Source organism: Dipodomys ordii, unplaced genomic scaffold, assembly GCF_000151885.1.
Source record: "Dipodomys ordii isolate 6190 unplaced genomic scaffold, Dord_2.0 Scaffold9, whole genome shotgun sequence".
Taxonomy (NCBI): domain Eukaryota; kingdom Metazoa; phylum Chordata; class Mammalia; order Rodentia; family Heteromyidae; genus Dipodomys; species Dipodomys ordii.
In genome coordinates this window covers 24,217,022-24,240,642 of record NW_012267225.1, presented here as the reverse complement: position 1 = coordinate 24,240,642, position 23,621 = coordinate 24,217,022, and positions in this window count along the sequence as shown.

The following is a 23,621-nucleotide window of genomic DNA, read 5'->3' as shown; positions in this document are numbered from 1 at the left end:
TCAGACACAAAAAAGAAAGTAATAGAATTCTGAGACAAAGAAAAGGATGAGATTTAAAAAAATTAGTATTCACAGCAATTGCAATACAAACATCATGGTTTTCCAAAAGCCACAATCTAATCAGTGCTACCTCTAAGTCCCTATGAAGATCCCTGAGGGCTGGAGATCTATGAGTCATAAGAGCCACTGAAAAACAATATGAAAACTTGAAGCTATGGAAACCAAGTAGTTTCTTCAGAAGAGGAAAGGGAGAGTCTTTGGGAAGCAGGAGCAGGTAAGACTAGCCCTGGAGATACTGTATTTAGATTTCTTGTCATTTAAAACTTTCCCATATATTGACTCAAATGTTTTATTCACTTTTGTTTTGTGTCTTGAAATATATTATATACTATGGATTTAACTATAGTTGGCCCTCTGGACCCATAAGTTTCACATCTACAGATTAAACCAATTACAGATTTGAAACTATTCATAAAAATTGATTTTTCTTGTCACCATTCCCTAAACAATGCAGTGAAATAATTAATTGCAAGCAATCTCCAGATGATTTAAAGTTTACAGGAGGATATGTATAGGTTATACTGTGCCTTTTATAAAAGAGATTTGAGGTCCAGTGATTTTGGTGTCCATGAGGGTCTGAGAAGTAATCTCTACATTTGAAGATGTAAATGTAGCCTGGTGCTGGTGACTCATACCTGTAATCCTAGCTACTCAAGATGCTGAGATCTGAGGATTTCGGTTCAAAGCCGGGGCAGGAAAGTCCATGAGACTCTTATTTCCAATAAACAACTAGAAAACCGGAAGTGGCACTATGGCTCAAGTGGTAGAGTACTCACCATGAACTGAAGAGCTGAGGAACAGCATTCAGGCCCAGAGTTCAAGCTCCATGACTGACCAAAAATAAAAAAAGATGTAAATGTAAATACTGAGTCAGTCATCCTATACCTCAGTGAAGGTATTTTTATTGGATTGAAGTGAAGTAGAATTTAAGACCTGGAGATTTGATTGTTGGAGAGGGAATTATTTTTAATTCTTTTGGCACTACAAGGGTTTAGACTCAGGGCTTCATGTTAACTAGGCTGGTACTCTACTGCCCAGTGACATTTCCAGCTATGTTTTTTGGCTGGTTATTTTTAGGACAGTCTTACTTCTTACATGGTATGTGCCTGAGCTCAGCTCTGGCTACTTTAGGCACCTTGTCACTGCTGTGATTAGAGACAGAATACCTTGTCCAGCTTTCCTCCATGGAGGTTGAGTCTTGCAGACTTTTCTACTCAGGCTATCTTGGAACTTCAATCCTCCTGATCTCAGCCTCCCAATTAGATAGAATTACAGGAATAAGTCTGTATAAGTCCTACCCAGTCAGGAAGTTATTTTTGAGCTTAGGACACTCTGTGGAGATTAAAGATGCCCTGAGATATGCATTCTAGAAGTTGGAAGAGGCAAAGAAAAGTTGATAAGAAAGGATCCTAGAGATTATCCTCTGAGCAATCTTTTATGAATGTGACTCATACATTAAAAGCAGAACTGATTTGGAAATGGAGGCCCTCAGGAGTATGGTGGCAGTCATTTCCCCTTGAAGACGAAATTGCCATGAAAATGATCATATTCATGAGGTACCTGAAATTTATTTTTCTGATACCATTGTCTATGCTTAACCTTTTGTGATTTCTAAGGGCACTGGATGAGTATCTTATCTTTTTTTTCCTTTTATGAACAGGTCTTCTCTACTCAGAAGCAGAACTTAAAAGAGTACTATGACCTAGTTACCTTATAGATGAAAAAATGACATTCTGTGAGTAAGCTTGAGAAGTGAACTAGCACTTAAAAATATTATTTTTTTACCAGGCCTCAGTGGCTCATTCCTGTAATTCTCACTACTTAGGAAGCTCAATCCTGGAGGATGCAGTTCAAAGCCCATACAGAAAACCCCACAAGACTCCATTTCTGATTAACCACCAAAGTGACAGGCTGTGACTTAAGTGGTAGAGCACCAATAGTGAGCAAAAAAGCTAAATGGGAAAGGCCCTGAGTTCAAACCCTGATATAAGCACAAAAGTAAAACGAGAAAATGAACTGTGGGTAAAAATATATTCTATAATTTAAAAAATTATCCAAAAATGTATTCTTTTTTTAAAAATTTATATTGTAAATCCTTTTGGTGAGATGGATTTACATATGTGTTTATTATGAATGCATCTATTCATAATCTATGTCCATTAGGACAATCTTTGGTTACAAAGAAGTCTAGCATATAACTTAAGTCACTTGGATGTAAAGAAATTTATGAAACTTGAGGATAACTATAATGTTTTGGTTTCCATTACTTATTCACTTGTCAAAACATTTGAAAAATAGTTATCAAGTGGGAAAATGGATGAATAGGAAACTTTTCCTTTCTTACTTGAGAAGATTTTTTTTAGAAGAAGAATCCTACATATATGAAGGAGAAAACAGAATACTGGATATACTTTCCTATAGTAAGTTCCTATATTAAGTTTCTTAAAATAAGTCAGGCTAAGATGCATTAGAAAACATAGTCAAGAGCAAGGAAACCTGTTACCACTGTAGCTTCAACATTAATCAGTCTGAAAATTCTTTTCTTTTAATTTTTTAAATTTTTATTTATTTTTTATTGTGAAAATACTGTACAGAGGGGTTACAATTAGATGGGCAAGATAATGAGTACATTTCTTATCAAGCATTGTAGCCTCCTCCTTTGTTTCCCCTTCCCATTGTTTTAATTTTTTAATTTTATTATTGTCTTTAAATCATGGATGAAGGAGTTGCCATTTAACAAAGCAGTTTATAAATACAATATATCTTAATGTCACCCCTTCCAACATTCTCACCCATCCCTCCCCTATGTACCCTTTCAATCACTCTTCTTAATTTTGTAGGTTATACATCGGATTCTTGTCTGAATTTTTCTCCTCTTTCTCCTCTTCCTTATCTACTCACCTTCCCTTGATTCCATTCCACCCCTTACCAGTATGTGCTTCTTGGTTTTTTATTTTGCTGAACTTTATTTTGTCTTACTAAGGAATCACACTATTTCAGATCTCTCTTGAATCTACTATATTTCAGTTAATACATTTGTATACCCTTACATACTAACCAATGTATTTACTTGTGAGTTTGAAAGTTAAATCTAGCTTCCACCTATAAAGGAAAATACTCATCTTTTGTCTCTCTGATTTACTCCACTTATTATAATTTTTCAAGTCTTTCCATTTCTTTACATATGGTACAATATCTTTCTTTTTTAAATATATATTTTTATTGTAAAGATACTGTACAGATGGGTTGCAGTTACATGAGCAAGGTAAAGAGTCCATTTCCTATTGAGCATTGTTATACCCTCCTTTATTTTCCCCTACCATCCCTTTCTCCCCCCTCCCCAACTCCTCCTTCCCTTCTCCATCCCCCCCCCCAAGCAAAGTTGTACTGTTCCTTTTCAACATAAGGTCTTGTGCATTTCATTGTTACAAGGGGTCATCCTGTATCCTTATTTCAGCATTTTGTTATTTCCCTTCCCCTCCCCAAATTAGAAAAATGTATATACAAGATGCAGGACACCGGAATCAAATACAGTGACAACAGGGATTGTACAATGGGGGAAAAACATACAAAGAAACAAAAAAAATCACATAGTACATTATAAGTATATTAAAAAGAACAGCAACAAAGATAAAACCACTTGTGTCTCTATCTTGGGGTTCATTTCACTTAGCATCAGGTTATATGGTCATATGTACATAGCTTTTGACCTCTTCTGCTTGTCCTAGACATATACTAGTTATTGCAGATAAGGGAAACCTTGGGACCTATGTTTCTTTGAGTCTGGCTTATTTCACTTAATATACTTTTTTCCAGGTCTTTCCATTTCCTACCAAATGGGGCAGTGTCATTCTTTCTGATGGAGGCATAGAATTCCATTGTGTGTGTGTGTGTGTGCATCTACATCTATAGCTATATCTATGTCTATCTCTATATATACCACAACAAATGGTACAATAACTTTCTAATTGTTGAGTAAAATTCCAAGTTGTTTAGCTCTTTCCCTTTTAGATATTGTCTTCATGAGCCATGAATAGTTTAAAAAATGAACATACTGACAAAATTGATTGTTTTATATATGACTCCAAAAGAATAGTAAAAAAAAAAGTATCGAAAACCCTATTGCCTCCTGCACTGAATTATTATAATGTGAATATTTGATATAAAATAGTAATACAAATAGTTTAAATGACTGGGTTAAGCATCACAAAGTTCACATTGTCTTAAAAAAATAACTGTTTATTTTCCCCAAAATGTATGAACATTTGCCATGGGTTGTTGGGTTTTCATCATTCTTCAGAGTAACATGTGAATAACAGTGTCTTCAACTGCTTCTCATTCTCCTCATTGGCAAGTTAGCCATGAAATATTACAGACTAGTTTTATAACAAATTTATGAAAGTCCTCCTTCTCTCTTCCTTACCCATTACCTACGTAAATGAGACACACAGTTCTTACAGCATGTGTCTTCTTACTTTAAGTATGGAATACTCTGCCAAGTTCAACATATTAATAGCCCTATTGAAGTTTCAATCCTTAATTCTAGTCACTTATAGGGGACCTGTACTAATCCCTAAGTTAAATATCTTTCTATAAAGCTTGACTTTGAAAAAATATTCTCTACTCTCTTTGCACTTCAAGAAACAATGTATGCCAGGAAAATAATAATGTTATAGCTTTGGTTTTATTGAATGGTTTATCAAATATTTAATTTGAAAGCAGGTATATGTAGCAGTCTCTTATTTAATTCTTACGACAATTTTGTAAGGAGGTTGATATTAAATCTAACCTTGAAATCAAGCTTTGGCATAAGAAACAAGTCCAAAGACTCAAATAACTGACTTTCTATTTTTTAATCCATTGTCAGAACTATCTCTTCCATCTTTCTCTTTCCAGATTTGTCTTTATATTTTTAAATTTTATTGTCTTTAAGTAGTTGTACAAAGAAGTTACTATTTAAAATCTGGTTGATATAGTGAATCTTGGCCAATGTCACCCCTTTCAACATTCTTTCCAAATTCCTTATCACTGAACTCATCTGTCATGTGTTTTTTATATTAGTTTCCCTCTAAGATTACTTACCTTCTACTACTTTTCCTACTAAAACTTTATTGTAAATGCCAAACTATTTCTATTCCAGAAATAATTGGTTTCTTCTGAGCCTTTAGTATATTGCAATTTTATAATTTCCTTTGTAATTATAATTTTAGGGTTTTCCTAAAATTGTATTGCTATGCCTCCTTAATAGTACAAAGAATAGAAAGAGTCAACTTCATATGCTATTATGTGATTATCTTGAAACTTCAGTTATGTGACATTGTGGATGTTCAGGAAACATGAGAATTTGTTGAAAAAGACTGGAAAAGCAAAAAGAACTCCAAGGCTAAAAGGCAGTGAACATTTTGTACAAGCTTTCCAGATCCATATTTGTGTAACCTGTGTGTGTGTGTGTGTGTGTGTGTGCGTGCGTGCGTGTGTGTGTGTGTGTGTGTGTGTGTGTGTGTGTGCTGGTCCTGGGGCTTGAACTCAGGGCCAGGGCTCTGTCCTGAGCTTTAGTGCTTAAGGCTAACATTCTACCATTTGTGCCACAGCTCTACCTTCACATTTTTTGCTTTAATTGGACATAAGAGTCACAGATTTTCCTGCCCAGGCTGGCTTCAAACTGTGACTCGAACTGTGATCTCAGATTTCAGTCTCCTGAGTAGCTAGGATTACAGGTGTAAGCCACCAACACCCAGCAGGCAAGAGTTTTGAGTCATAGAAAAACTATATTTTCTTCCTGAAATTCATCGACTCATATATGAAATATTCTTACAAGTAAATATTCCAAGGGTTTAGGAAAGGGCACAGAACTTTTCAGAATATGAGCAAGACAGATATATCTGGTTGAAGCAAAATAGCAATACATTAAATTTAGGCCTAAGAACACAGGGAATCTTTCAGACTCACAAATGGAGACAGGAATATTTGAAAGCTCACTTATCATTTATTGTTTAAGGCATTTCTTGGATTCAACCTAATATATAGCCTTAATATGATTTATAAAGTTAAAAGAAACCCTATAATGGGTTTAAGTCCAAATAAGCTACTGTTTAACTGGATTTACTTTACATAACATATTAACATCTGTGAATGGAAGTCCATGGCATCCTTTTCTTTTTATGAAAACTTTGTGAGAATGTCCTCTTCCTGGTTTGTTAAAATGAGTAGTGCTGATGGGAAGAGGCCGTGATCCAGGAATGGGGAATTAATCTTTGGGTACCAGCAAAACATGCCCATATATAGGATGGAATGAATCTGAATTAATTCATGGGAGAAGTCTTAGTTGTAATAGTGTAAGCAGGGTGTTGAAAACTAGAAATAAGAAAAGAGGCTGGAATTTCACCATAAATGTTGAAGTGCCAATCTTTCCCGCGACTCAGAAGAATAGAACCTCTTCCAAGAGGGTGAGCATAAGGTTCTAAGGTCTGCCTCATGTTCAACTTCCTGAAAACACTGGCTTACTTAGTCTTCATTGAGATCATTAAAATTCTCACTTTGAATACTTATCACCAATTAACCAATGTAAAGAGGTAAAGGTTGTGGGTCTTTGAGGACTAGAGAAAAGTTAATAATTATACAGAAGATATGTGATAAGAAAATAGTTCACGCACAGAACTACACACTAAACCTTCATTGTTTTCATGCATTTGTAACAATTTATTTGAAAGATGAATTTCTAAGTTGCCAATAAAAATATAAGAATGCTAAAAAATATTTAATAAATATGATAGGCATTGAAACACACTTTTCACATATGCTTCTCATAAAACTTTACCCCAGGGATAAATACCAACCTGAAATAACACTCACTTGGCTCAAATTTTTATGAGTGTTAGCCATTTCGTGAGTAGCCTTCCTTTATTTTGAAAACTAGAAGCTTGGCATTGCTTTAAAATGAATTGAAATGTGATTTGATGGTGAAGGAAGTTCCCAAATTAACTCTTATCTGTTTGGAATTTAAGTACATATTTTATTAATAACTTCCTTGTAAAAGTAGGTTCAGTGTTTAAAAGAAAAGAGAAGGAAAGAAAGAAATTTTGAGTCCCTAATTGGACAGTTAATCCTATTTTTTTGCATGGCTAGTCAATTTAGTACAGCAGGAATCAGAGCAAGTGCTCACAGTGAATTAGTTGAGGTATTTGCTTTCAATCTTCTCTGGGCCCATCATGTCCAGCTGAGAGCACAGCTCCCAACGTGGACCTTGTCAGACAAGTGCTAGAGATTTAGAAGAATGGACAGTTATTTTGAGACACTTGGAAAGTCAATTTATCTAAAGCATTTTAATGATTGTACATACAATAACATCCTTAGAAACATGTTTATCACCTCCTTACGTGCCTTTGAGATAGTAAGCTCTTTCTATAAATTCAATAAATCATTACTTAGAATTAGGTTTTCAGCAGCATTATGAAAAACGGATTCCAGAAGATTAGGTTGCTATAAACTAGAGAATATTGCATAAGAGAAATTATAAAGCACTACAGAGAAAAATCGGTGTCCTCAGATCTTAATACAGTTTTCCTCTGGGAATCAAATGCTCCAGGCTGAGATCTTCTAGAAGTTTCTTGCACTGAAAACATAATGAAAATAATGAAAAAAGCACTAGTTGGCACTCTCAAGGAGAGCATGTCTGTTCCTTAAGAGCTTTAGTACCAGACGAATCATTTGAATGTTTATTCGCTTTCTTTATAAAGTCACTCATTACAGAAATACTTCAAAAGTGCCCTCAAGGTGCAAGAGGAACAAGAAGTAGTAACCTTCAAGGCTTTTATCTTGAAAAGACACCTTTATTCTGAGTTCATTTTGAGGCTACAGATTTACAAGATGGTGAATTCAAGTGAGCAAAAAATATTTGAATATCACCCTTGGGATAATAAAGAATATATCACATTAATAGAAATTTTATCTTCTTTACAACTTTGTTTAAGTGAGAAGAAATGCTCACTTGAATTCACCTAAACTTCTGAAAAGGATCTCAAATGGCTTCACCTGGTGTCATCAAGATGAGATGTGACTGAAGACGGATGGCCAAACATCCTTGTAGAAAACAAAACAAGACCTGAAGGTCCAGTGAGCTAAGATTGGTCAAGGATATCACAGAGCCATTTCTTAAAATTCCTTATTCTGAACTTCTCCCTGTTTGGTAGGTAAGAGAAGTCAAAGGTTTACCAAATGGTGAAAACTTGTCCTGATGGGCATCTTTTGGATACTTCATTATTTTGCATTTAAATCCTTTGCTCCCTGTGGGCAACAGTGAATGAAGAACAAAGAAATGGAAGAACTGGAAGCCATGCCTGAAGATGGATGGACTGTTCCTAGATCCTAAGGAGACTCTTGCTATAGAATATGCAGGTAAGCCTTTGAGCACTCTGCTTGCTTTTGCTGAGATCTTGGTTAGCAAAAGAAGCAATGGATTAGCAAAAGCTTCTTATCCCAGGAATTTGGGGGAAGCTGTTGAGATAATTTTAGATTAATCAAAAAATTAATCAAAAAAAGTGATAAGTATAGAATAAAAATGGTATGTTCTAAATTTTATTACACCTTACTCTGAACAAATAATAATTGGATGTTTACTAAAAACCAGAAACTATGCAATACTCCAAATTTAGCAAATATGGAAGCTAAGCAGTCTGGAGGGTATTCAACTCACCCACACCTATAGCGAGTATAGTTTAGACACACACATACACTTTAACACTACTCTGTAGAGGACATGTCTGGAGCTAATTACGTGTAATGGATTGTATTTTATGTATTAATGGAAATACTGAAATCTCAGAGATAGATCTGATTTTATCTATTTCTTTATTTATAAAGTCTCTTTATTCTAACTTTTCAGATACAGTATTTTTAATCTCTAACTCATCCATTCTGTCTCCACTCTCATTACAGAAGGGCAGTCTAGATCTAATAATCCTGAAATGTTCTTCTAAGAAAGCATAGTTCCTGACATTTGTGACACCTCTAACACATGCTGATAATGACATTGCTATTATACCACAACTATATAGTAATCATATCTCACATGCTGTAGACATGGTACAGGCACTATGTCTTACAAATGAAGAATTATGTGTATATATATGGCAAATTAGTAGATAATTTTTTATTGTGTAAGTTAGCTCTCAAAATCAAGCTAGAGAAATAAATTAACCTGCTTATCTTTACAAGATACCTTTCCACAGCAAAGAGCTTTGGCATCGGTAAATTAAAGAAGGACTATGAGAAGGAAACTGCAATCTGAGCTGGATCCCCAGATTAAGAATTAGTGCTTACACCCCTTTCCTGTTGTTCCCATCAGTTTCCGAGATGCTGGGATGGTTCTTGGATGCCTTTCAACCTAAAACATGAGAATGACTTGAGGGGCATCCTGGTGAGGGGCATCTTTCTATGCCTAAAATGACTCAGCTTTAGGTTCTAATATTATGAGGAAGATGCTAAAGGTTGTCAAGGAAGGCTAAATGTATAGTTAACTGAGATGTGCCCAAGAACATTTTTTTAAAAAACTGTGATGCTGTGGTTCAAGGGGTAGCATGCTAGCCCTGAGCTCAAGAGCTGAGAGACAGTGCGTAGGCCCAGAGTTCAAGCCCCACAACTGACAAAAATAAATAAATAAAATAAAAAATAAAATAACTGTGAATAAATAAAGATGAATGCACTCCAGAGGGGGCAGACAGAAAATTTACATTGCTGTCACAGAAGGACAATTCTCTAGGTTATTTGTGAGAATAGAGACACATATTTAGACTGATCCTCTCAAGAGCTTCAAAATCTACTAAGTCAAACACTTGGAATAGAATGTTGGACAAAATTGTTTTTACCTTAGCCTCTTCTCTTATGTCCTTGTGCTGTGACAACAGGGATCTGGAATAGCCCACATAAATGGACCCTTTTTGCTGAAGACTAGTGCTCTACCACTTGAGCCACAGCTCCACTTCCAGCTTTTTGGTGATTAATTGGAGATTAACAGGTTTTTCTGTCTGTTCTGGCTTTGAACCACAAGCCTCAGCTCTCAGCCTCTTGACTAGCTAGGATTACAGGCACGAGCCAGCAGGAACTAGCCTCCTTTTCTCTTTTGATCAAGACATATTTAAAAATTAAGCAAACAGTTGTAGCAAATAAATCGAGTCAGTAAGCTTAAGAATCTGAATACTGACAACTTAATTCTGATTAATTAATAAAATAATTTAAACAAGGAAGGAGAAAGGGGTAGACAAGTCCTTAAGAGAATAAAAGGCAGAGACTGGAATTTATTCTAAGCATTTTGTTTTAGATATAAGAGACATAAAAATTATTTTCATATATGAAAAAGGCTAAAGAAATCACCTAAGACATGCCTGTCAGTAGAATATCTGCCTTCACTAAGTAGTTTCCAGTGAGATGGGTTTAATGGTGAATAAGGAGTGAGTTAGAGGAGGCTGACACTTGAAAGGTCTCTGACAGTCTGTGGCTGATTGCTGATAGTGTTAGAATAGACTTATTATCAGCTTCTATGCACCTTATCAGGATGAACATGCCTCTTTGAAAATTAAAGTGTATGAAAAAGGACATCTTGTATTTCTTTTTGATAGTTTTCCCTAAAATGCACATTTTAAAAGAAGAGAAATTCCTTATCATTTAAAGCACTTTTTCTCGTTGATTAAGTTCTCTCTAGACTCTCCTTCCCACTTCCCTTCCCTCCCTCCCTTTTTGCAAGGGGGGAGGAGGGGAGCACATGAAATATCCAAGGATAGAGTCAAAAGCACGCTGTTGGTATTATTCCACAGTAGAGTAAGTAAATCAGACCCAAGTATTTCAGATCTGAAACAAGGAGTTTCATAAACCAGAAGGAAAACACAAACAGCAGGGATTTTTAAAGCTTTCTTTGTTTGTTCCTTTGTTAATATCTTGCTCTGCTAGGTTTACAAATCCTAAATAAATAGAAATTAGTGCTCCTTCCTTTGCAGTCCATTTGCTTTAGATGTTTGCCTTGAGGGACATTTGTGTATTCTGCTAATGGCTGCAGCAGAGTGCTGTCTCATTTTCATTCTGGCAAAAGAAGGCCGTCACCATGGTTACAGTTTCATTTGCGAGAGAGAAACTGATGGCTGTTAGTGATCCCATCATAAGCAACTTCTGTCAGATTTCTTATCAAGTAGACATATTTTGACAAAGTGAAAGATAACACCGTAATAAGAGAACTGAGTTGCTACTCTATGTAATGAACCATTTAGCATTAAATGAAATGTGAAACCACATTTTAAAAACTGAAGGTGGGGAGAAAAAGTAATATTTATAATTTACAGACACACATGCACACACACACACACACACACACACACACACACACACACACACAAGGAATATTCCATTGTAGAGTAATAGGAGCTTGTTTTCTTTTTGTTGTCACAGTAACTAGCAGGATGGTATTGATGTATAGTGGGGGGTCCCTGCAAACCATCATACAACCAGTCAGAGCTGGCATGAGAAGATAACGCTCTCACCCATTCACCTTAGTGGAGCTCCTGTACCAGGAGCTAAATGGCAGGGTGGCTGGTCAAAATAATCTGGCAAAAGATCCAGTAAAACAGTTTTGCTCATAATAAACAATACATTTGTTTTGTTCTACAGAGGAGATATGTTAAACCCCAAGTAGATCAGTGAGATCTTGTTCTTTCTTGTGAGTCTTATGATAATGTATAAAGCCAAGCTATCACTTTATAGAACCAGAGAAAAAGGAGCTCCTGAATTTCCCATCCAGGTATCGGCAATAGTCCTAGGATTAGTGCACACAGTCAAGAGTAGGGAGTCAAGGGTAGAAAACCAGGGATTTAGGGCCACCAGTGCAACCATCAAACTTATGAGATGGGGTCTAGTGGATTGCAGATGAAGCCTCTGAATGTTACAAATGAAGCTCTTGATTTCAATTTAAAAGCAGAGATGGATTTAACTGGGAAATTTTCAGAAGAAAAGCCTTAAATGTTTTTGTCTTTTTCTAACTTCTACGATTGCACTGTCTTGATTTTAATGTAAATCAAGCAATGAAAAACAGAGTAGATATTTTATTTTAAAAAATACAAAGATTATACATCTAATCATTCTGATAAGATAATTCATACATGTAAGATAAAAGAATAGAAGGTCTCCACAATTCATAGCCCTGTTAGTACAGAGATAGAACGAAAGGTTCAGTACAAATAAGCGCTGTTTGAAAGAAGTCATCCTGGCTTTGGGTATGGAAAATAAGACCCTGAAATACTTCTAATAATTTTTTATTCATTTACTACAAATGAATGGAAGCATCAGGAGAAATGTAGATTTTAAGGACACTCTTTCAAGAAGGATTGTTTTCTTTCATATATGTAGCTAGTAATGTGATTAGGAGTAGAAACCTTACCCAGAAGCAATGTGGATGAAGGCTCTTTCTTCCTGAATGTGAGCTTTTCCAGTTTCAAGTCTTTACTTGTCATATGTTTGCATATGAAATACAAAAAGTAAATCATGGAAACCACTGTCTGATAGTGTATTAAAGAGAAAGAACAAATTAACAGGTAATAATAGAAACCAACTTCAGTGAAAATCATCCACTAACAAATAGTAATTTTTATATAATTTTGAAATTATCTCTCACTTTATCTTTTCTAAAATATACTTTGGAAAGAAGTTTGCCAATTCACAAAATCTATACCTTTGCACGTCCTTTTCTGTACCCTTAAAACTAACACTGTAGAGTGTCACTATGTGTTTAATGAACAAAATATAATTTCTTATTTATGTTGCCAAGGGAACCTTAAAGCTCACACATTTACTTATAAGATTTGAAGGAATGTTTTTTCTTAATCAGTCTAATTTAAAAGAAATGCTTTACTTTTTACACGGTGGCCAATGGAGTACAGGGAGCCTGGTTTCATAGCTCACGTTGTATCAGGTAGCTTGTTACATAGGCTAATGTATGATTTTATCTTAATTCAAAGAGAATACAATACCTTAGATTTACAGAGCACAGAAGAGATCAAATCACTTTTTGAACATTATGTTACTGACAATTTATCTATGTTTGCCTGACAAGATGGGAACAAATCCAGAATATACAACATACACTGTAGTTCTCTCTCAATTATAAGAGTTGTTCCTGAAAAAGATGGACATAAATCCCAATTTTGCCGGTCACGTACAATGAATCAGAAACTGCTTGTGCAAGAAGGAATATTTTAATGGAAAAGCTGTACAAAATAGCAAGATGGTACATGATCTTTAACTGGGCTGCGCCCAAGGACATCTGCTCTTGGCATGGTTTTGGGGGAAGGAGAGGAATGGAATTCCTGGAATTAAAAAAAAATAGATTCAATTGAACACTTCTTTCAAATAAAGACAGTTCTGTCTGCCAAATCCCAATACAAGATTGGCTGATCTGAAAAGCAACTAACTGGAAAATAAGAATAATCAGAGTAGCTATTGGCTTTCAACTTCTCATAAACCCCTCTCCCCCAAAAGCTTCTCTTTATGATTACTCTGAATTATAAAATAACCTTTAGGATAATATGTTTGTGTTAATTGAGAAGAACATAATTCCTTGTAGAGAACAAGCATTCAAATGGAACATTTTAATCTTCTGAGAGATTCAAAAAGTTTCAAGGTTTCTGTGTTGTCTCAGGAGTTTTTATCTACCCTTACTATGTTCTCCAAATTTCTATTCATATTATGTTTTCAGAAATTTTAGATGCACAGAAATTCTGAGCGGAAGATACAGATTCCTCATATACCCTTCTTCCCACAGATGTATGTATGTTTTCTCCCATGAAATGATGTTTTTGCTCTATTTGATGGCCTATATTGACACATCAACACCCAAAGCCTGCAGTATAGATTAGGTATCACTCTTGGAGTTTGATGCTTTTTTGGTTTACACAAAGGGGTCAGGGTATGCAGCCTCGTATAGAATATTTACCCTATGCTAGGAATTCTCTGTGCTCTGGGCATTCAACCCAGTCTCTTTCCACAGTCCTGGTGACAACTCATCTTTTTACTGTGTTTATAGGAATCATTGAATCATTTAACCTTTTCAGATTGGCTTCTTTCAGTTACTAAGATACATTTAAGTTTCTTCCATGCCTTTTCATGTCTCTATAGTTTATTTATTTTTAGCACGGAATCGTATTTTATTGTCTGAATCTATCACAGTTCTATTTTTCCCCTTGAAGAGCCTCTTAGTTGCTTCCAAGTTTGGGCAATTATGAATAATGTTGTTATAAACATTTGTGTGCAGGTCTTGTGAGGACATGTGGCATGTTTTCTACCCCTCTGAGCAGATACCTAAGATTACCATTGTTGGCAGCATATGGCAAGAGATAGTAAGAACATTTTAGTTTTGTAAGAAACTGCCAGTCTGTCTTCCAAAGAAGCCATACAATTACATTCTCATTAGCTATAAATGAATGTACTGTTACTCCACATCCTTGCCGGCTGTTGGTAGTGTCAATATTCTCGATTTTGGCCATTCTAATAGGTTTGGAACAATCTCTTGCTGTGTGAATTCATGTTTTTCTGAAGATACGTGACTTAGAGCATGCTTTCATATGTTAATCTAGCATCTATGTTCTTTATTGGAGTTTCTGATGAATCAAGTTGTATAACTTGTATGAAGAATTGAACTCAGGGCTTCACACTCTTGCTTGTTTTTCTTTTTTCTTTCTTTTTTTTTTTTTTTGCTCAAGGCTGGTGGTCTACCACTTGAGCCCCACTTCTGGCATTTTGCTACAATTGGAGATAATTGATTGGAGATAAGAATCTTATAGACTTTCTTGCCCAGGCTGACTTTGAATCAAGATCCTCAGATTTCAGCTTCCTGAGTAGCTTGGATTGCAGGTATGACTAATAACACCTGTCAAATTACCCAACTTTTAAGGGAAAAAATTTCCTTCCTAAAATTGGTTTTAATTACTGAGTTTAATTACAATTACCAAAGTGTTTCTTGTATTAATATTCATAGTACATGTACAATAATTTTAATTATTAAAATATAACTTCATACAAAATATTTTGTATTAAGAACTGTATTGCAAATGAACTTTTAAAATGCCATCTAATTTAAAATCAGATCATTCAGCACATGAGAAATTCTATGATTGCTAGATACTACAGACACTTCTGCTCTTTCATATTGAACTCTTTACAGAATTAGCCTTTGAAGATTTATTTTTTAAGGTAGTAATGACTATATGATTTTGAAGAGCTTTAAAACAACAAAAATGCCCTCTTTTTTAGATTTCTCACATTTTCATTTCAATTGAATAATTTTCATTCATAACACAGAGTACGTATATTTTGAATAAAGATTTTTAGAACACAATACTGTCCTGAAATCATCTGTCATAATTTTCCCTAGCATTCCATATTGTCAGACAATTGGATTATTTTCCAGTTTTCTTTGCAATATGACTCTTCAATGACATTTTTCTGTACATGGACTTTTATTTCTTTCTGATTATTTTCATTCAAGAAATTCTAAAAGAATAAAAAGAAAGAGAACTAGTTTTATTTTGCCTTCTCAATTTTTCTTTGCATTTTAAAAGATATTTTCTAATTGGACAATTCTTTTTAGGTTTCTAAATTAATTTTTTAAAAATTGTGATATTTTTTGGTTTTTAAATTTTATAACAATTGAAAATAATTATATTTTTGTTTAAGCTGTTAAGTAAAAAAGACTTTCTTTCTGAGCTGGCTATACATAACCATTACTTAACAAAACTAGAGATTTTGATATTCATAATGAATATGTATAAAGTAAATATTTTCTATTTATAGATTTCTCAAGAGATAATTTTTTAGTGTACTTGCTCTAAAGCCTATATGTACTTTTAAATAATCTTACAGAAGTATTGTGTCAGCATTCCCTTAATATATCATTCAAAAACAATAGCAAATCAATATGTATCAACTTATTATTAATAATTGACGGCACATACTTTTCAAGGAAATGATGCTAAGAAATACAGTTACCATTAAGTTTAAAACAGAAAAGAGATTTTTAATGTTGTTTAAAAATTTAAACTTGTGATATCAGAAAAATCATTGTTCAAAATCACTAATAACAGAAAACTTGGATTCAGTATTCAAACTCAACTTAAGTGTTTGAAAGAATGAAGTCAAGGAGATTATTAGAAGCTAAAAGTGGTTAGTTTATGGTCATATATCCTTGACTTGTTCATAAGACCACATTGGAAAACATACACTTTCTAGTATGTAAATGGTCCAACAAGGTTTATCAACAATCACACTGAAATCACATCAAAGAGCTTAGAAAAACAAGGATCTCTCATAGCACATAATGTCCCCCACTTAATGTACTGTTCTAAAAATACATGTAGTCAGGAAGGAAGATTCAATTCTCATCAGATGTTATTTTTGTTGTCACAAACTTTCACTGGTTCATATAATTATTGTGGTTGATTTGTGAAAGAAAAGCTTTTTTCATCATTTTCAAAATATCATGGCAATGAATTTCAATGAAGTAAAGGAAATTTAGGGTTTGACAAATTATTTTTCATTTTCAAGCAGAAAAGAAATAACTACAGTCCATTTTCCCAAATAACCATCTGAATTATTACTATACAAGGGCCAATCTTTTTTCAAATAAGCCAGTCCTTAAACCACAGTTCTTCATGCAGCATTAAGAATAGTCATTCCACTTGAATTTTGCTTCTCTAAACCAAAGTTTTGAAGTTTGGCCTCTCAGCAAGAAAAAAGTGGAATTGGATGTTCAATCCCCAAATTAGCCAGAAGCATCTGTGGTTTGCCCAGACTTCTGGCTGAAACTGAGAAATTACTTGATGGACATGTTATTCTACTTAATCCCTACATCAAAATGAACAATGGCTCCAGTTTTATTTAATATTGAGCAACTCCAGAAGCATATTTGAAAATTATCCTAATCAACAAAGGTAAAATTGAGATAACCTAAAAGGACATGCATCCATAATACTCACCAATAGCTTTCTCACAAATAAAAAATTATAAAAAATTAGAGATAATAAGGAAAGATTATCCAAAGCACAAACTAAAACACAGCTGGTCAAACAGCTGAGGTATGAAAAACAGTGTGTGTATATATATATATATATATATGTGTGTGTGTGTGTATGTGTATTCATTCATATATGTGTGTATATGTATGTATATATATATATATATATATATGAATGAATGAATGAGGTCAGCCAACATCTATCTGAAAGCTATGACACTTAAACCAAGAAAAATCATAGAATGAAAATGAAGCAGAGTTTTTTTTATTTCTTACAAGATTCAACTTCTTATCAAATATCTGCAAATTTCTCTAGTTTTGTTCTTTTCAATACTATTCATAAAAATTGCACAGACAAGCCCTACTTCTCTCTGGATTTCAGCTTCATCTCTAAAACAACTTGATGAAAGGGATTTCGGTGTCCTTTCTTGCATGTGTTTTCTGTGTCTATCACATTAAGGAGCAAGATTTTCATACCATTCTCAATTCTTGAACAGGATTGTCAGCAAAGCCATAACAAGAAGCTGTAACTTTTTTGGGGGGTGGGAGGGTCCGGTCGTGGGGCCTGAACTCTGGGCCTGGGCACTGTCCCTCAGCTCTTCAGCTCAGGGCTAGCGCTCTACCACTTGAGCCACAGTGCCACTTCCGGCTTTTTTTCTTTTTTCTTATGTGGTGCTGAAGACTTGAACCCAGGGACTCAAGCTTGCAAGGCAAAAGCTCTACCACTGAGCCACCTTCCCAGCCCCAAGAAGCTGTAACTTTTACTATGCTAATATCCCTGAAGATGGTAGAGAAAAAGGTAATTCCATAGACTTGTTTTTGTTAAAATCTCATTTAAAGCACAAGGACTTTAAATTAAGCCATCCGCTCATCCTCACTGGAAGGTGATCACTCTCCAGTCTGAAGCTGAACTTGCTACAGTCATAATGGGAAATTATAGAATACAAAAATAGAAATGGAATTAACAGATGTGATCTCGCCAGGGTTCCATTTGTTAATGAAAACATTGAATATTAATTAAAGGTTAATTAGAACTAATTACCAATTAGAAAGAAAAAAGTAATTTGAGGCTATCCATAGCCCTTCTACTATTATTACCTTTAAGAATCCCTCAAAGTCAATGGCTGCTCAGAATACTACCTTGCTTACTCAAGTGCCACTATTATGCTCTATCAGCTTACAGTGAACTTGCTGCATTAAACCACAGATTATAGTCACAAAGAAGGAATTAGTGTTTTACTTAGTGGGAGCTCCATGTGTTACAGAAAAGAAGCAATTGAAGAAACAGAGACACAAACATACTAGGGACATTGACAGTGGTGTGGGGCTGTGTTGAGTGTCTCAACAAGCATTCCTACTCCTAGTTAATCCTTGATTTGGAGGATCTACATTTCCTATAAGGTTGAGGCTCATATTTGCTTTTATCTGTGGACAAAATCCAGAGGTTGTGTATAAAATCCAGGCCTAATATGCTCCCTTCATTCCAGTGATTGAATCACCCTGAGAATGACCAGCAGAGTGAATAATCTCAGGGTGATGTTCTAGGGTCCATTAAAAGGCTCACTCTTTCCTGCCTAGGGGGACACTGAAAGAAAACCAAGATGAGACCAATGGCCTTTTTATCACCAGGCAAAGCTGAGAACATGGGCAAGATGGACAGAAACAAAGACCTCAGGCTTCTTGAGTCTAGGCTGTCTGTGTCTGGGATCTGAAAGTTAATTCTCTTTTTTTCTTTTTTCTCCTTTTTTTCAAGTTTGTTTAGGTTTGTGTTGTAACCACTTAAAACGGCAAAGTATTATGACATTCTGTTTCTAAGACATTTTTAAGTAGATGCTGAAGAGAAGATAACACACTAATATCACACTAACGTTTCCATTAGTGTTTAGAAAGATCAAATGAACCAAAAGAACTATGGCTTCCACACTTGTTCCTTGGTTTTACTTTGAAAATCCTGTGTTGACACTCTCAAGATGACAGTAAAAGTATGACCTCCTGTTGCTTAGCAGTTAGACTGAGGGCTTCATCCTAAAATGTATTTCCTATACATTATATCATTGATCCACAATAAATTTCTATACACTTAAAACCCTGAGTATGATTGGACTATTAGAAATGGCATTTCTTAAATAAGAAAATTTCATGTATCAGGGACTGACATTTTGTTTTTTCAAGACAATGCTTTGAATTTCACTTCTGTGTCCAGCTTTTGTTTCCAAATTTTGACTCTGACTTTAATATTCTAGACAACATATAGTCACTGAAAATATGAAATCCTCTAAAATTTAATACTATTCTAAGTAAAGAGACAGGACAAGGGCTGGGAAGGTGGCTCAGTGGTAGAGTGCTTGCCTTGCATGCATGAGGTTCTGGGTTCGATTCCTCAGCACCATATGATCAGAAAAAGCCTGAAGTGGCACTTTGGCTCAAGTGGCAGAGCGCTAGCCTTGAGCTGAAGAGCGGAGGGACAGTACCCAGGCCTAGAGTTCAAGCCCCAGGACCAACCAAAAAATAAAAATAAAAAAGAGAGACAGGACAAGATAACTAAAATGGGTTGAGTTCTAGTTTTTAAGCTTTTGTTTTGAAGTCCTTTACACTTCTTATAAGGATTCATGTAATATTATTTATATGTATATACACATATATATAATGTAATATATATACATATACACATATATATACATAGTGTGTGTGTGTGTGTGTGTGTGTGTGTATGTGTGTGTGTAAAATTTTCTTCTTTAAAAAATGCCATTTCTGGGGCTGGGAAGGTAGCTCAGTGGTAGAGGATTGCCCTGCATGCAGGAGGCCCTGGGTTTGATTCCTCAGCACCACATAAGCAGAAAAATCCAAAAGTGGAGCTGTGGCTCAAGTGGTAGAGCACTAGCCTTGAGCTGAAGAGCTGAGGAACAGCACCCAGGCCCAGAGTTCAGGCCCCACTACTGGCAAAAAATATGACATTTCTATTAGATCAATGATTTAAATTCTACTCAGGGTTTCAAGACTATAGAAATCAATTGTCTATCAATAACATAAATATAGGAAAAGTGTTTTTGTAAGAGGTCCTCAGTCTACTGCTAAGCAACAGAAAAACTCATACTCTCACAGTCATCTTGAAAGTGTCAACATGAGATTTTCAAAGTAAAACTAAGGAATAAGTGTGGAAGTCATAGTTCTCCTGCTAGATATACATGGATCACAAATTCACAAAGACACCAGCCGATACCTTTGTCAAATGAAAACATAGTTCTTGTGTCTCCTTGAGTTAATTAGAGTATTTGAGAATTTTGGCCCCATTTAATGACAGACCTTGAAAACTGGTTTAAACAGAATACCAACTTCTCCTGTTTATTTATGAATTGTGATTTAGAAATCTTTACATGAAAAGGAATATAGAAAACATCTATAATTTTTCAAGTTACACATGAGTTTTTTTCTTTTTTACCTTGAGATCTCAATAGCTGAATCAAATATAAAAAGAAAAAAAAGATTTTTTTCTTTTCAAATATTCTTAGCTTACATGCTAGATTCAATCTGTTATTTAAAAACTTGTCATTTATTAAAAGTATTATTAGTCTTAGCCTGCAGGCAGTTCTAACAAGGTTACACAAAGAAATGGAATTCACTTTAGAGAATCTGAAAGTTTCATTTTGATCTGAGTCAATGGAATTTAAATATGGCTTCTGTTTCCAATACATTAATAGTATTTTTGCATTGGAGGGTGTAAGAAATACTATTTAACTTGTGACTCATAAAGGCAATATGCTTTCAGAAGTTTTTTATATTTTTAAATTTGTGAGAAGATTCCATAAGAAATATAATCTAATTTCCAGATTTTAAAAAATGCTTTCTAGTATGGTGTTCATTGATTATAACTATTTTGTCTGTTTCAAAGTGGAAAAAAAGCAAAAAAAATAGTGGCCCATCAGAATTCTAACTAGATACATCTAGGGTTCACAACAAATTTCCTTCTTAAGGCTATTCTTTAGCATTGGATGCTTCTCATTGGCAAAAGATACATGAAGCATATCTTTGTTAAAATACACCAACATTCATAGATTGAGTGACATTTCTAAATTATTAAGTTCTTCCAACTTCCATCCGACATGACATTGTTACATTGTATGTTTTAAGAAAACAATTGGAAAGCACTCCAGTTCTGACATACAGCTCAAATTTATAGTATATATTTCCATTTTCAACAAAGATCCTATTCACTCAAATCAGTCTGTTGAACACAATCCTGAAAAACATATTTAATGCCTACCTTTTAAATTAGTTTTATATGGTAAAGTCCTTGAAATTTCCTCCTAATATTCTAATATCTTATTTTTTTTTTTACCGTGGATCCATTTTGCTTTCTTGGGTAACTTGGGTCTATTTCAAATTATGCACACCAAAGCAAAGGGAATAGTGGCACCCATAATGTACAAACTGCAGATAACACCAGCATCATTTATATTGATATCTGGAATGCATTTTCTGTTGCCCTTTTATCCCTACAGAACATTTACCTTCCTAATTATGTTTTACTCAGTCTAATCTTTAAATTAATTTGAATTCCCTGAGCTCACAACTGACAGTGAGAAGAATGGAGAAATTGTCCTGAGGGGGAGGAGAAATTAGATTAAATAATAATGATCATTCGTGTCCTAATACCACTTTAGACTGTACAGTGTTTATTCAGAGGAAGCAAAGGTATACATTACAAGAAAATGATGCCTTCCAGACTCTTGCTTCTTCAGATGTTTTGTAAGGGCAGGGACTTGAGAGAAGTTAAATTCCAAATGTCTCAAATAGTGCCTGGTCATCGGGATTTGATGGAGACAGGAGAAGTTCCAGCTCTTACTGGGGAGCCAGTTCTGCATCATCCTGCTCTACCCTATGGTATCCTCTTAGGGCTGGCCAGGACTGAGATCCACACACCCTGCTCAGAGGTGCTCAGCAACCAGGGAGGGTCTCAGGGGGAAATGGGGCCCAATCAAGGATGAGACAAGCCAATGCATTCCTCACAGAAATTTTAATTAGAAAATAGAGAATTGATCATCTGTCGAGGCAGGTTCCATCTGAAAGGAAAGACTGAATGAGAAAGACTAAAAGTTAACATGGGCCACAAATGTTTTCTTTGTAGCATTGCTTTTTCTGTTTGCTTTATAAAATCATATCCCCCAGGGAGGGAGAGGGTGGACTGGGGAGGGCTGCTATTTTTGAGGACATCAACCACACAGGAAGAAACCATATTCTTGATTGAAGCTAGAGTATAAACTAATGGTTTTGGAAAACTGACTGTGGTATTTAAAAATATGGTCTGGGACAGGTGTCAGTGGTTCACGTTTGTAAGTCTAGCTACTCAGGAGTCTGAGATCTGAGGATCATGGTTCAAAGCCAGCCCAGGCAGGAAAGTCCGTAAGACTCTTATCTCCAATTAACCACCAGAACACCAGAGGTGGCATTGTGGCTCAAGTGGTAGAGCCCTTGACATGAGCTGAAGAGCTGAGGGAGAGTGTCCAGGCCCAGAGTTCAAGTACTATGACCACAAGAAAAAAAAAAAAGATAAAAAAGAAAAAGAAAACAGAAAAAAAAAGAAAAGAAATATGGTCAGTATCGGATGCTCAAATGAAGATTTTTTTCACCTAGTCTGTTATCTTGCAGTTCAAATATCTCTAGTCTAAATATTCTAGTTATCAATGGATTCAAAATTTACCCAAAGTCAGCAAATAGTAATTCAGATTCAAGAGTTACACTTATTGGATTTTTTTATGTTTGCCCTCACAGTGTTGGGGATTAAACTGAGGGACTGATATATGCTAGAAAAGAGCTCTAACAGTTGAACCATGCCCCCAGCTCTATTTGTTCATTCATTCACTCATGCATTCATTTAGATAGGAATTTGCTAATTTTGCCCCCTGCTGGTCTCAAGCTGGAAATTCTTCTACTTTTGTCTCTGGAGTAACTGGGATTGTAAATATGCATCGTTATGTCTGGCTACTGTATCTTTATTAATTCAATTCTAAACAACTTTAAGAGTTCAAATAATACATTATTGAACATTTTTAAATTTTGTAATTGTTCCACTACTTATTTTCTAATTATATGAATCAACAGGTAAAGACTAATACATTCACTTTCTGTTAAGGAATTTTCATGTAGGTTTTATCAGAGAATTTCACTTATGGCTAAAATTATTACTAATGACAAGATTCTTGAATTATTTATATGTGTCATTCATTTTATTTGCATAATATTTTGTTTTCCTTTAGAAGCAAAGAGTAAGTTTTCAAGCATTTTTATTACTAAATCCATTAGAGATGAAGTGATCAGTTCTCATCACAATCAAATTACTATCATGCTGATAATAATAATGATAATAAGGTATTTACCTTATTACTCAAGCTCTAAAATATATATACTCACATTTTATTTCTTTCCCCTCTTCCCCTGTGTTGATAAAATCTGGGCTTTACAATAGCAAAGACATCTGCTTTGGGCAGAAATAGATTAATCATATTACAGCTAGCTCATA